Here is a 12,348-nt window from a genome sequence, read left to right as displayed (position 1 = left end):
AGTGAAAATATTGTCACGTGATGACACATAAAGATAGCAGAAAGCCCAACCTGGGAAAAGGAAAACCACTCTTTTAGTCTGGCAAGAGTAACACCCCTCTCTTCTCCCTCCAAGCTAAGCTCAAGGCTGCTCACAGGTTGCCAGCAGAATTTGCAAGGTGCAAGGATGGAGGTCAGAGACAGTCCCAAGCCTTGACAATGCAGAGCACTGTCTCAACAGAAGGATGAAGATCCCAAAGGGGAGCAATCCAGGAAAACATAGGCATGCTTACATTTAAACATAATGTTCCCCTGGAATTTTCTGAGAAGGTGTGTACCTGCAGCTGGTGTGCAGTGTTTTTAGAGAGCACAAACCTTGTTCCTCTTAGTTTTGCACATTCAGAGAACTGGCTTCATTTTCCATCCTGCTTCTTGTTACTCAAACGCACTTCACACACCAGATTTTATTTCACCAGAAAGAAAATTTCAAAGCCGTTCACACATATATATAAAATTCTGTATCACTTCCTTTTCTTTTGTGAAGTGCAGTACATGCTTTAACTGAATAAACAGAGAGCAATTCTAAGAAATGCAAATCCTTTCTTGGCAACGTGGTATTGTGGATCCAAGGCAAAAACATTGAGATTTTTCCTTTATTTCAGAAGGATATTCATATTGCTTTTACTGAGATGATAGAGCCAGAGAATAACAGTACAGAAAAGCAACCAGGCAGGAATAGCAAGAAGCCAGCCTACAAAAAGGCAGGTGTTGAAAGGAAGCAAAAAAGAGAGAACTGTAATTTCTATCAGGCTGGCAACCTGTCACTAGTGGGGTTCCACAGGGCTCCATCCTTGGCCCTGTTCTCTTCAACTTCTTCGTAAACAACTTGGGCTCAGGACTGGAAGGGATCCTAAGGAAGTCTGCAGATGATCCTAAATTGGCAGTGTTAGCACAATGTATAAATGCATTGTTCCTTTTGACATCCTATTTTGTTCTCCTAGCTAGGAAGCCTCCAATTCCTAAATGCTATAATATTCTGTTAGGTCAGTGGTGTTCCCCATAAAATATAAAAATGCTATGAAAATCCTGAACCACAAGAACTCAGAGTTTCTGGTCACACAGCTGGTGAAGACTTTTTGCAATGTTTGGGCTCTATGTCTGAGAAATCTCTTTACATGGGTAAAAGCAGCCATGGTTTTAGCAGGTCTCAGTGGTTCGTTATCACTCAAATGTGTTGGGAAAATCAACCTGTTTAACTCTGGAATGTAATAACATTTACTTTCATGAACATCCTTACAGTACAACATGTATTAACACCCCACTTCTCAAAATTCCACTTCCAAACATGTTTCATGTAAATGGAGATCAAAATTCCTGTACGTGGCTTTGGCACCATGTAAAGAAGCAGGAAGCTGCCTTGAGGTTTTATGCTACAGATCAAAGGACACTAAAGGCGCTTTAATAGAATGTAGATACTCTCATATAGTCAGAACAAAAATAAAAGGAACTAAATTTTGCAAACCTTTCACTTTTCTAGTTCCCAGGGAAGCTCTTACCAGGCTACGGATGTTCACAAGTTCAAAAACACTCTTATCTGATATCACTGTAGTCACAAAGCTGGCACCCTCTTTTTCTACCCTGTACTCTGCCTTTGGATTTCTTCTGCAACTTCCATCTTAATTTTGCCTTCTGCAGAGCAGCCTGGAGCAATGTGTTATGTTGTAGAATCATGGAATGGTTTGGGTTGGAAGGGACCTTAAAGCTCATCTTGTTCCACCCCCCCTGCCATGGGCAGGGACACCTTCCACTGTCCCAGGCTGTTCCAAGCTCCACCCAACCTGGCCTTGGACACTGCCAGGGATGGGGCAGCCACAGCTTCTCTGGGCAACCTGTGCCAGGGCCTCCCCCCCCTCACAGGGAAGAATTTCTTCCTAATATTCAACCTAAATATACCCTCCTTCAGTTAAAAGCCATTCCCCTTGTCCTGTCACTAACTTTCCCTCTCCAGCTTTCTTGTAGGCCTCCTTCAGGCACTGGAAGGTGTCCAGCTCTGAGGTCTCCACACCTTCTCTTTTCCAGGCTGAACAGCCCCAGTTGTCTCAGCCTGTCCTTGTAGAAGAGATGCTCCAGTCCTCAGAGCATCTCCGTGACCTCCTCCAGACCCACCCCCACAGGTCCATGTCCTGTGCAGATCCCCAAAGCTGCACATAGGCTCATTTCCTAAGTACCTCCTTGTAAAGCTCTCTTCCTGGGAAATAGGTCCCCATTCTGCAGACACCTCTTATTCGTGGATGATTTTAAGAAAAAGAATGCAAATAGAGTGTGAGGAAGCTCTTGGATGGCCTGATTTGAGCCACCAGCAAATGGTACTGTGCTTTCAGCAACCTTTAAGCCTCTGAGTAATACGAAAATGGTTGCTGCAGGAAGTGGAGGTAACTTCAACTCATGGGCAGCTTCTCTTCTCTCCTTGCCAGTGCTGAGGTGAGCCCTGCCTGTCTCATCCATGGTCTTCCAGCTGTATCAAGGCTGGATGGCACATCCATTGGTACAAAGTCAGAGGGGAAGCCTTGAGAGTGGAGATAAAAGTGTCTCTAGTCTTGATAAATACCCACCTCTTCTCTATACTCAGACTTTCCATTTGCAGCACCTTCTGTGTCACAGTCAGCACAAGTTCTTTAACTTGCCATTTATTTCCAGTTGGTGCTCTCTTTGTTGCAGGAGGAATCCCTACAAAGCGGATAGGAAGTTGGAATGTGAGACCCCAGGCACAGTTCTCACTGTATTTGTTCCTGCACTGTTATATGACCCCCCAACACCCTGGGGGATTGCCAGCGGATCCTCCAGGAATCCTCAGGGGTGTTGGGGTTAACAGGGGAAGGAAGGAATGTGTTGGTGCAAATAGCCCTGACACAGGGGAGAAAAAAGCTGCTGCTTATGTCAGAGCCCTGCCCCAGCAGCCACCATCAGTGTGTTCTGCCATGGGGCAGCCCAGCTGCTGAGGTGATACCCATGAGACAGCTTCTACCTCACCACCTCCCCTTCCCCTCCGTGAATGAGGGGCTGGGAGTCCTGGAGACCTACCTGGTCAGGAGGGTTGTGAGGTTCACCCTTCTGGGTTTGAGAACATCAAAACCTCAGAGGTCATGGGCAGCATTCACTGCAGTTTCTGCACCCTAAAACCTCTGGACACAGTAGATCTCTAGAACCAAACTTTTAGAGAGTTTTCAGTTAGTGCCAGCAGGAACAGGATTATGTCCAGCTGACACTGAACCATGCCATAAATCAAGTCCCTCCTGATGGGAGAGAATTTGCTGAAAGTCCTTGCAAGGAGTTTCAAAGATAAACTGAGACTTTTCCTTGAGTTTCAACGTTTCCAGATGGTTGTTTATTAAGTCTTATCAGAGGAACAGAGCCACTAGTGTGACCCAGGTACAGCATAGAAGGAAGAAAAGTAGGAGTGAGAGCTAATTATCAAGATTATACAGCCTTTTAAAGATATTTTAACCAATAGTTACTAAAAACGTACATTATTTTCACTTTCCTACCAATTATTCAGTCACACGACTAGGAACTGCGGAATTTTCTATCCAGTCATTCCAAACTACTTTTACTGCAGAACATGGAGTAGTAGAAGAAGGAGAAGAAGGTTTAGAGAACAACAACAATCCTCCATTTTGATATTTTTTACTCTTATCTATGTACTACAAAGAGAAGCCCAAAACCTCTAAATTTTCACCCTGTGACAATCTTACATAGTAGTCTATCACCTAATTCACACCACTGTATTCTCTAGTTCTTGTCTGACTGTTGGTAATTTTTTCCAAGGTTTGAAGCTAAAACAGTGTTGTTCAGGGGGGTAAGAACCCTTAAAAACAGGCAGAGAAATATTCTCAGCACTCTGGGTTCCTGCATCCAGCGACCTGTGAATAGAAATAACTGGCAACTGAAGACGTAATTTGAATGACTGTGGGCTTTGAGATTGATATCTCTCAGGAGTGAGTTCTATTTTTTAGGTTTACCTTGCATGGCTGGAAAATAGCTGCAATGGGGTATTTGCAAGAACGAAGGGGTCTGTTTGAGTTCTTACGCAACTTACAAGAAAAATGACAATTCTGCTGGACTTCAAGGAATCACACGTGACTTCCCATCTCCCTTTAGGAATGTTTGGTTATTGCAATGGTTGTTTATTTAAAGCAGGCTTGTGCCAGTGTGTCACTGCTGCTGTATCAGTCACTCTTGCATAACTCCCTCCCCTTGTAGCTTTCTGTGCACGGCGTTCTGTGTCCTCAGCACCTGATCCTGAGCAGCAATTTCAAGCAGAAGGAGAGTGTGTGCAAATATCACTCATGGCCAAACAGCTGCTTGTGCTACCTGAAAACTGCTGAGCTCAAGTGAAACCTCTCTTGTAACAATAAAAATGATCCCTGAAAAATGCCAGCATGGGGAAGGTAACAGAAAATAGCTCAGTTTGGCCCAGACAAACACAAACCAAGATCTGTAGTTGTACTTAAGTGCAGTTTACTCAAGACAGTTCTTGACTGTCTTTTTGTCTCAGAATCCCAGAGGGAACATCCAAGGTGCAACAGCTAAAAGCCCCAAACTGCCTTACACCTCCTCCTCTCTCAAAGAGCCTCTTCCCAGGAACTCAGGGAGCGAGTTTCCACGCTGCAAGTCTTTGAGACTCACTGCATTCCTCTTAGCATTCTGTTTGCATCAAAATCAATTATTTACGTACGTCATAAACCACCTGCACAGCTCTTGAAACGCAGAGCATGAGCTCTGATTTCAGCTGCACCAGTGGAAAGCAGGGATAACCTGAGTGCAATTGACTGTGGAAATTCCTGGGGGTGAAGCTGGCATCAGTGCATCAGACATTCAGGACTTTCTCAGCAGGTTCACCTCCAGTGTTTCCTGCCACTAATGGAACACCCCCCACCCTTATCTGAGTGCTCTCCTGTGAGCTATCGGAGCCAGTCAGGCTTTAATTGACTGAAAAACTCCTGAAAAAAAATAGGGGACTTTATTCCTTGTAGAATTACAATTTATATATCTTTCCATTCCTTAATATGCAAATAATATTAGTTCAGAATTATGCAATTATGCAATCAAAAATAAACTTGTAAATGACAGTTTAGGTCAGCTGTGCAAGGGACAGACCAGAATTCAGTAGTTTACTTTTTAAAATCCATATTCAAACTAGGACAGCATGGATTAAGAATAGGAGTAAGGAAGAAAAAAGAACAAAGTGCTATGATGTTTCCTGCAAGAATATGATGTTTCCTGCAGTATTAGAACTTCCAGTTTGTCCACCCAAAATTTCATTAACCTATTTTCACAGGAAATATGTCTGAAGTACCACTGCTTCTAGTACTTCTGCTTCACAACCATTCTGAGTTTATCTTAATGCATCATAAAAATTTTTAAATCAACGTTTTTTGAACACTGTGCATAAAATACTGCATTACTTTTTGGCAGACACAGATGATTATTAATTTCAACCCAGCATCCCACCTTGTTATTATTGCTGTTTATGATATACACTATAGATTGATCTGCTCAGACTCAGGAAAATCTTCAAATAGTTGAAATAAGGGTATCAGAGGAAATCTTGAATGTACAGCATCCACTACTCTTGAATTTGCAGTATTTTTCTATAGCTCTTCTAGGAAAACATATAAGGGAAAAGGTGGTTAATTATCAGATAGGAAGGCCTCCATCCTCCTGAAAATACAGGATTTCTTACCCAGGGATACTAAGCTTGCATCTGTCACCTCACAGAGATTGCTTAATAGGAAAAAAAAAGGGGGAAAAAAAGAAAATACTTTTTAGATATTATTCTCGGTGGCTTTTATTCTGCTTGTTCAGCTTTAGTCAGCTTGTCAGTTTATGCTCAAAAGCAGAAAACTTAAAGTGAAACAGTGGCCTATATCCGTGGAGATTTATAGACATAAATGTGCTTGTATTTTTATTCTTCATAGTGGAGAGTTCAAAACCATGAAGTAAAGAAAGGTTTTCCCCTTCCTACTCTGCCCAGTGCAGGAATAACAACCTGCTATTATCTATTTCAGGGAGGGAAAATGTTGGGTTTTTTTAGCCTAAGCCAGAGGATTTCCTTTAACTGGGAGCTGTAGCAGAGCTTTAGGTGCTGGGACAGAGTAGGTTTATCTGCAGAACTGAAAGAATCAAACAGGTCAGTGTTATACAACTCATACTTTTGAAGAAAAAGGCTACATAAGCACTTCAAATTTTCATCTGTTTAAATGGGAGAAATTCTGATGTATTTAATGGTGAAGTAGAGACATCTAGTGACTATTTCATGTTATTCACATGCAAAGGATTAATGTAGGAGGGAAAAACTTCTTCCAAATTCTTGAAATATCCTTCTAATGATAGGTACAACTTTATATGCTCTCCTCAATTCCACTGACAAAATAATTTTTCCAATTCTGTGCAATTATTAATACACAGGATGGAATACAGCAAGCCTCCAGAGGTTCTTTCCTCCTTTCCCCATGTGTTTCCAAAAGCTTTGGATGCTGCAATAAATAAATTTAGTCTGGCTTTGCATCACTGGCACTGAGAACACCGTTTAGTGCCTAAGCACTAATACAAATCCCTTCCTCAGACTGTTTTGTTAAAGTAAAGAATCTTCCTCAGAACAAGGTGGCTGCAAACTCAAGCAAGAAATGTCTTTTTCCATCAAACCATCACCTGCATGCTAAGGGAAGGGGAGGATGCTGGGATTAGAAGGGGAAGGATGCTGGAGCTGGAAGTGGACTGGAATTAGATGGTCTTTAAGGTCTCTTCCAACCCAAACCATTCTGGGATTGATTCTATGCTGCTTTGCACAGAAATGGTTTAACCTTGTGATCTTCTGCTCACCCACTTAGGTGCTTGAATCTCAGGTGTTCACAAATTCTGCTTTCCAGCTGGTACCTCCACAGTCCTCCCACCTCCTCCTGAAAGGTCAGTCAGATACTGCAGCACTGTGGGACACTTCCCATTTTCTCATTACATTTCAGCAGCCAAAAAGCACATTTTTCCAGAGAGGGAGAGTATCACTTTGTCTCTGCTGTCCTTTCCATGAAAGAAAAGGACATTGTGGTTCTGCCCTGCTCTGCCGAGACCCCCCTGCAGGGCTGCATCCAGCCCTGGGATCCCAGCACAGGAAGGACAGGGAGCTGCTGGAGCCAGTCCAGAGCAGGGACACCAAGGGGAGCAGAGGGATGGAGCAGCTCTGCTGGGAGGAGAGGCTGAGGGAACTGGGATTGTTCAGCCTGGAGAAGGGAAGGCTTTGGGGTGACCTCATTGTGGCCTTGCAGTGCCTGAAGGGAGCCCACAGGAAAGATGGAGAGAGACTCTTGGCAAGGGCCTGGAGTGACAGGACAAGGGGCAATGGCTTCACACTGACAGAGAGCAGGTTTAGATTGAATATGAGGAAGAAATGGTTCCCAGTGAGGGTGGGGAGGCCCTGGCACAGGCTGCCCAGAGAAGCTGTGGCTGCCCCATCCCTGGAAGTGTCCAAGGCCAGGCTGGAGGGTGTTTGGAGTCGCTTGGTCTGATGGAATCTGTCCCTGCCCATGGCACAGGGTGGGAACTGGGCGATCTTTATGGTCCCTTCCAACCCAAACCATTCTGGGTCTAATACAGAGCCTTTTAGTTACCAGGATTGTGAAGGCCCAGCCTCAAAACATCTCAATTTTCAGTTGAAAATGCCAAAGTGTTCATCTTTCTTCTATGGCTGGTCCCAAGAGCACAAAATACTGCATTCCTTGACTTACCATCATGATAACTCCAAAGAACCACATTTTCTGCCTTTAATGAGAAAATTTGATTATCAACGTGCAGAGGAATCACAGGTCAAACTCAGCCCTGGTTTAATTCTGAGCTCAATAGTGCCCCAGGGATATGAGGATTAGCATGTGGTGTAGAGCTGGTTGAAGAGCAGAAGTTCCTCTGTGAAAAAAATTCAAAGCTTTAGTATCATTCTAGGTCACCAGAAACCCCAAAAATTTAGAAAAAAACCCCCAAAATTTAGAAATTTCTATGGAAAGGAAAATTAAAAAAAAAAAAAAAAGGGCCTTATAGTAACATTTTTTAACCCAACTTTTAAAATTAGTTTTATTCTGTGTGAAGTAATTTTTTTTAAAAAGCAGAAAAATTTGTTTCAAAAGTATTTAAATTAGTTTTTTCAGCAATATCAGATATTCTTCTGTTCCTCTCTATTTCGTTGCTTTCTGGTTTCAACTCTGAACTATTGAAGTTTGGGGGAAGTGATCTGATAATCACAAACCAAAGCAATCTAATAATCACAAAATGAGCAGTCTAATAATCATGAACTGAGTTTTCTGTTGAAATACATTTTAATGTGCAGTTGGTTTGTGGAGAATATGGACAAAGTGTGGTGCCAGCTCAGGTTCTAAATGAAAATTGTGTGGGCTGGAGGTCACAGTTTATGAGAAAACTGATCAAAATCTCCATTTTTAATAGAACATACACCAAGAGAAGGCACTAAGAATTAAGGATTGTTTATCAAAAGCTACAGGGTGAGAATTTACATTTGAAAAAAAAGGTTTCTAGTTTCCTTTCATTTTGCAGTCATCTAAACACTTCTTTTGACCTCATGTGGTGTGATGGGGGGAGGTCCAAAATAGGGGCTGTGTTTTCTTCAGTGAGTCCATTTTGATGGCAGATCTGAGAGCTGAAAGCAACTTTTCAAAATGGCCAGTGAGGTGCTCTACGCCGAGGTATCACACAAGGAAAGAGTGAATTTTATTTCAGAAGCTTCAGATACAGGTAAGAAAAGCGGTCATCTTAATATTACCTATTTTCCTTTGCTCATTGACACACTCTTAAAACTTTCACTCTTTCTTAAATCATTTGCAAGCAGCTGAAGTCATGTTGAAAGCCTTTTATATCTATGAATACCCACCTCTGTTTATTATAGATATGTATTGGCTTGGCAAATTCATGTTTATTGACGGAATGAATACTGAATTCTAGCAAAAGTGAAGATTGACCTTTAAAATCCCATTCTGGCTTTCAGTAAGATGGCTGAAACAGGCAGTTTCTGAACCACATTGATGTTCAGACATTGAAGATCTTTATACAGATTATTGGAATCTCATTGACAGTTAAAGTTCACTGAATGGACTTTTCTCTCCTGCAGTCCACTTATATTTTGTATTTTAATTTGATTCACTTTCTCAGACAACAGAAATATTTTTAAATTCTAAAGTGATAGGTCTGTTTCCATTTTCGTTTTTCCTTCTCCTTCTTTTTTCTTTCTCCCTTTCTCTCTCTCTTTCTCTGTCTCTGTCCCTCTTTCTTTCTCTTCTAAAAGTTCTAGCTTGAGAAAAATACAAGTCAAGATTTAATAGAAGTTTCTATAATTTTGAAAACTGTTAGTCCTACAATTTGTGTATGACCTACTGATGCCTTCAACTATAAAACTTCATTGCTTAAAAAATTTATTTTCAAAAAATAAAGTGCAAAATGTAGCGATTAATGGCTATAGGTAGGAAATTTATGTTTTTAAACCAAAAGAATCAAGTTTTACTTTTTCAATTCTGATCAAAAAACGGATCTTGGCTAGCTGTAAGATGATTTAGCTTGGAACACTTATTTTAAATTATAATATTCAAAGGTTACAATAGGAAAGAAAAATATGCCCTGAGTATGCCAGCAAAGCAATAGTTATTCTTAAAAACTAAGTTTGTATATTCACTCCTTGGAATAGAGTACGAAAAGCACCTGTACAGGTATGAAATCTTTGTCTTTCATTGTTAACTCAGCTTGCCCCTTAAATTATGTGATCAGTTCTCTGCAGAAGAGCTGCACTGCCAGGACAATCCTTGGAACTCCAGTGTAGAACTATCCCCTAAGGATTTGTTGGAGATGCACCCTCATGCCCAGTACAACTCACTGTGAAAATGTCTCAAACTTTGAGAGCATAAGTCTGTTCCATTGATTTTTATCCTTTTCCTCAGCTGTCCCTTAAATTTCCAGTTATATCTTACAGGTTTAAGTGCTTTCACACAGCTTTTAATTCACTGCAGTGAATCATGCTTAGAAATTGCTGTATAAATTATTCTGAGAGTCCCCTAACCCAAGATCATAGTTCTGAAATTTGCCAGTATAAGGTGCTTGGAAATTCAGAAGCTAAAAAAATTTAATGGCCAATTATGAGGCTAAATAAGTAACCAAATTTCACACAAAATGCTGTTCTTATGTTTTAGAGTATTACAGCATGGTGTTTAACCTGTCATAATCTTTTTGAAAAAAAATATTTTCAACTGCAATATCTATATTTTTGTCACTTCTGTGAATCTTGTACCCCAAGGTGTGTTGGTGTCCCAGTAAATGATTTACTTAAATAGCATCCTAATACAAGGACTTCCACAGGCTGGTAGTGATATCTTACACGAAGAAATACTTTAAATCAATCTTGAATTTGGCACTTATTAATAGCACCAGTGTGTCCTAGCGAGATACAGCAGAAAAAAAATCACCTATCCAGATAACAAATATTTGTTCATGTTCTCATAGATATATAATCATATCTATACATTCTTACAATCTTCATCTTCGATTTCCTTGTTTGTTGCATTGCTTTCATACTTGAGAGCACAAGTGCAGGAAACTGAGCCCTCATCTTCTGCCAGGTGCTGTTAAATTGTTCTGACCTCTTGGCTGCTGCCTGAGAAAGATGCTTAGTTCTGAATATGGGTTGGATTCGACATTTTTTGTAAATCTAAGGTAGATCTCAGCAGCTCTGGCACCTTTAGGAGGTTGATTTTCTTCAGGCAAAAAAAAATCTGATTTCATACACTATCAGTGAGCAAATTTTTTGAAAGAAGCTTGTGGGGAATGCGGCAAAACATGCAAAGCAGGCAACCCTGAAGGCGGTGTGTTGCAGTTGATATAAAAATATAGCTCCTTCCTTCCTTCCTTCTGCTGCCACACCTACCAAAAACTGCAGGGGTCAGTGACACATGTCCTGTCTCTCAGCTCTTTCTCTCTCCCTCCTGCTCTGAGAGTTCATCTCTGGATTTAATATCACAAACCGAATGATAAGCTGTGTCACGGGACAGTCCACTGCCCCATTACACCTGCAGTCATTTTTCTACTGGTACCTCTTCCCTGAGCTTTTCTGAGTGTAAAATATTGCTGGTTTGGGCCAGTGGCCCTGTGGAAATCCCCTGGGCAGTGAGATGTCCTCTGGGCATACCTTTATGTATATGAATTTAAAAGCACTTCCTATGGGATGCAGCTCAACTACATCATAGGAGTCAGGTACCTAAACATTGTCTTTGCCTTCCTTGGGCTTTGCACCCAGCACTGGCCACTGAGAGCCAAAGAATGGGCTGGTTTTGCAGTGAAAGAGATCTCTGCTGTTACTGACGTGACCAGTGGAAGCATCCATGCATGACAGACAAGCCTCCAAAGATAAGCAGAGCGCTGCTCTCACCAAACCACCCACTTTCTGGGTTGCTGCTCAAAATCCTGTTGCAAATTCCTTTCCCTGTCCTGTTTCCATGATCAAGCACTTCTGACAGCCCAGCAGACTGGAACTCTTCATTAGTGAGGCTGGCAAGGCAGGGAGAGTGCATTTTTCCAGCCAATCCCTCACCTTCGGGGAGGCCCACCCTGACGACGCTTTTTATGCTCTCTGTTGGTCGCAAAAATCTTGTAACACAGGATGAAGTACATTTTGTAATGGTTGTGACCATGAGTGTCACAGCCATAATTGTGGTTTATTAAGGAGTAAATAGAGTAAAAAAATTAATTTAGCCAAAAGAAGTTGCCAGTGATTAACTTCTGCTTAAAGATTGACAGAATATATAAATGTGTGTGTAAGATCTGGAACGACAAGAAAAACCCAGAATTAATAATAGAGTTCAGTATATGGCAACTGAGAGTCACCTAGAAGGATTTTTTAAATTTTTCTAAAATTTAATAAATTAATATTATTTATTTATTTGGAATACTGTGCAGCAGAACAATTATTGCACAAACTCTTCTAGTAATTTCAGCCCTTTTTGTCCCTCCAGGCGATCCAGTCACATATGCTGAGGTGAATGTGAAATGGAGATCTGACAGACCTGACAGCACACCCAAAATTACACATTCAGGTACTGCAACACTGCAGGACACGTCACATTTTCTCGTTATATTTCAGAGCCAAAAATTACATTTTTCCAGAGAATGGGACACCATTACTTTCTCTCTTTGCTGCAGGGGATATCGATCCATTTTTCCCTGCTCCCCATTCCTGAGGGATGCTCAGAACATGCTTAAAATTCATTTTGCAGTGGAGGCACTTGAAAACTCTTCTGTTCATTTTAGCAACAATTTCCATGTATTGTTT

Source organism: Corvus kubaryi, unplaced genomic scaffold (assembly GCF_017639235.1).
Source record: "Corvus kubaryi isolate FWS band 111438036 unplaced genomic scaffold, C.kubaryi_AGA036_p1.0 74, whole genome shotgun sequence".
Taxonomy (NCBI): Eukaryota; Metazoa; Chordata; class Aves; order Passeriformes; family Corvidae; genus Corvus; species Corvus kubaryi.
The sequence above is the reverse complement of the archived record's forward strand: the minus strand, read 5'-3'. Positions refer to the sequence as shown.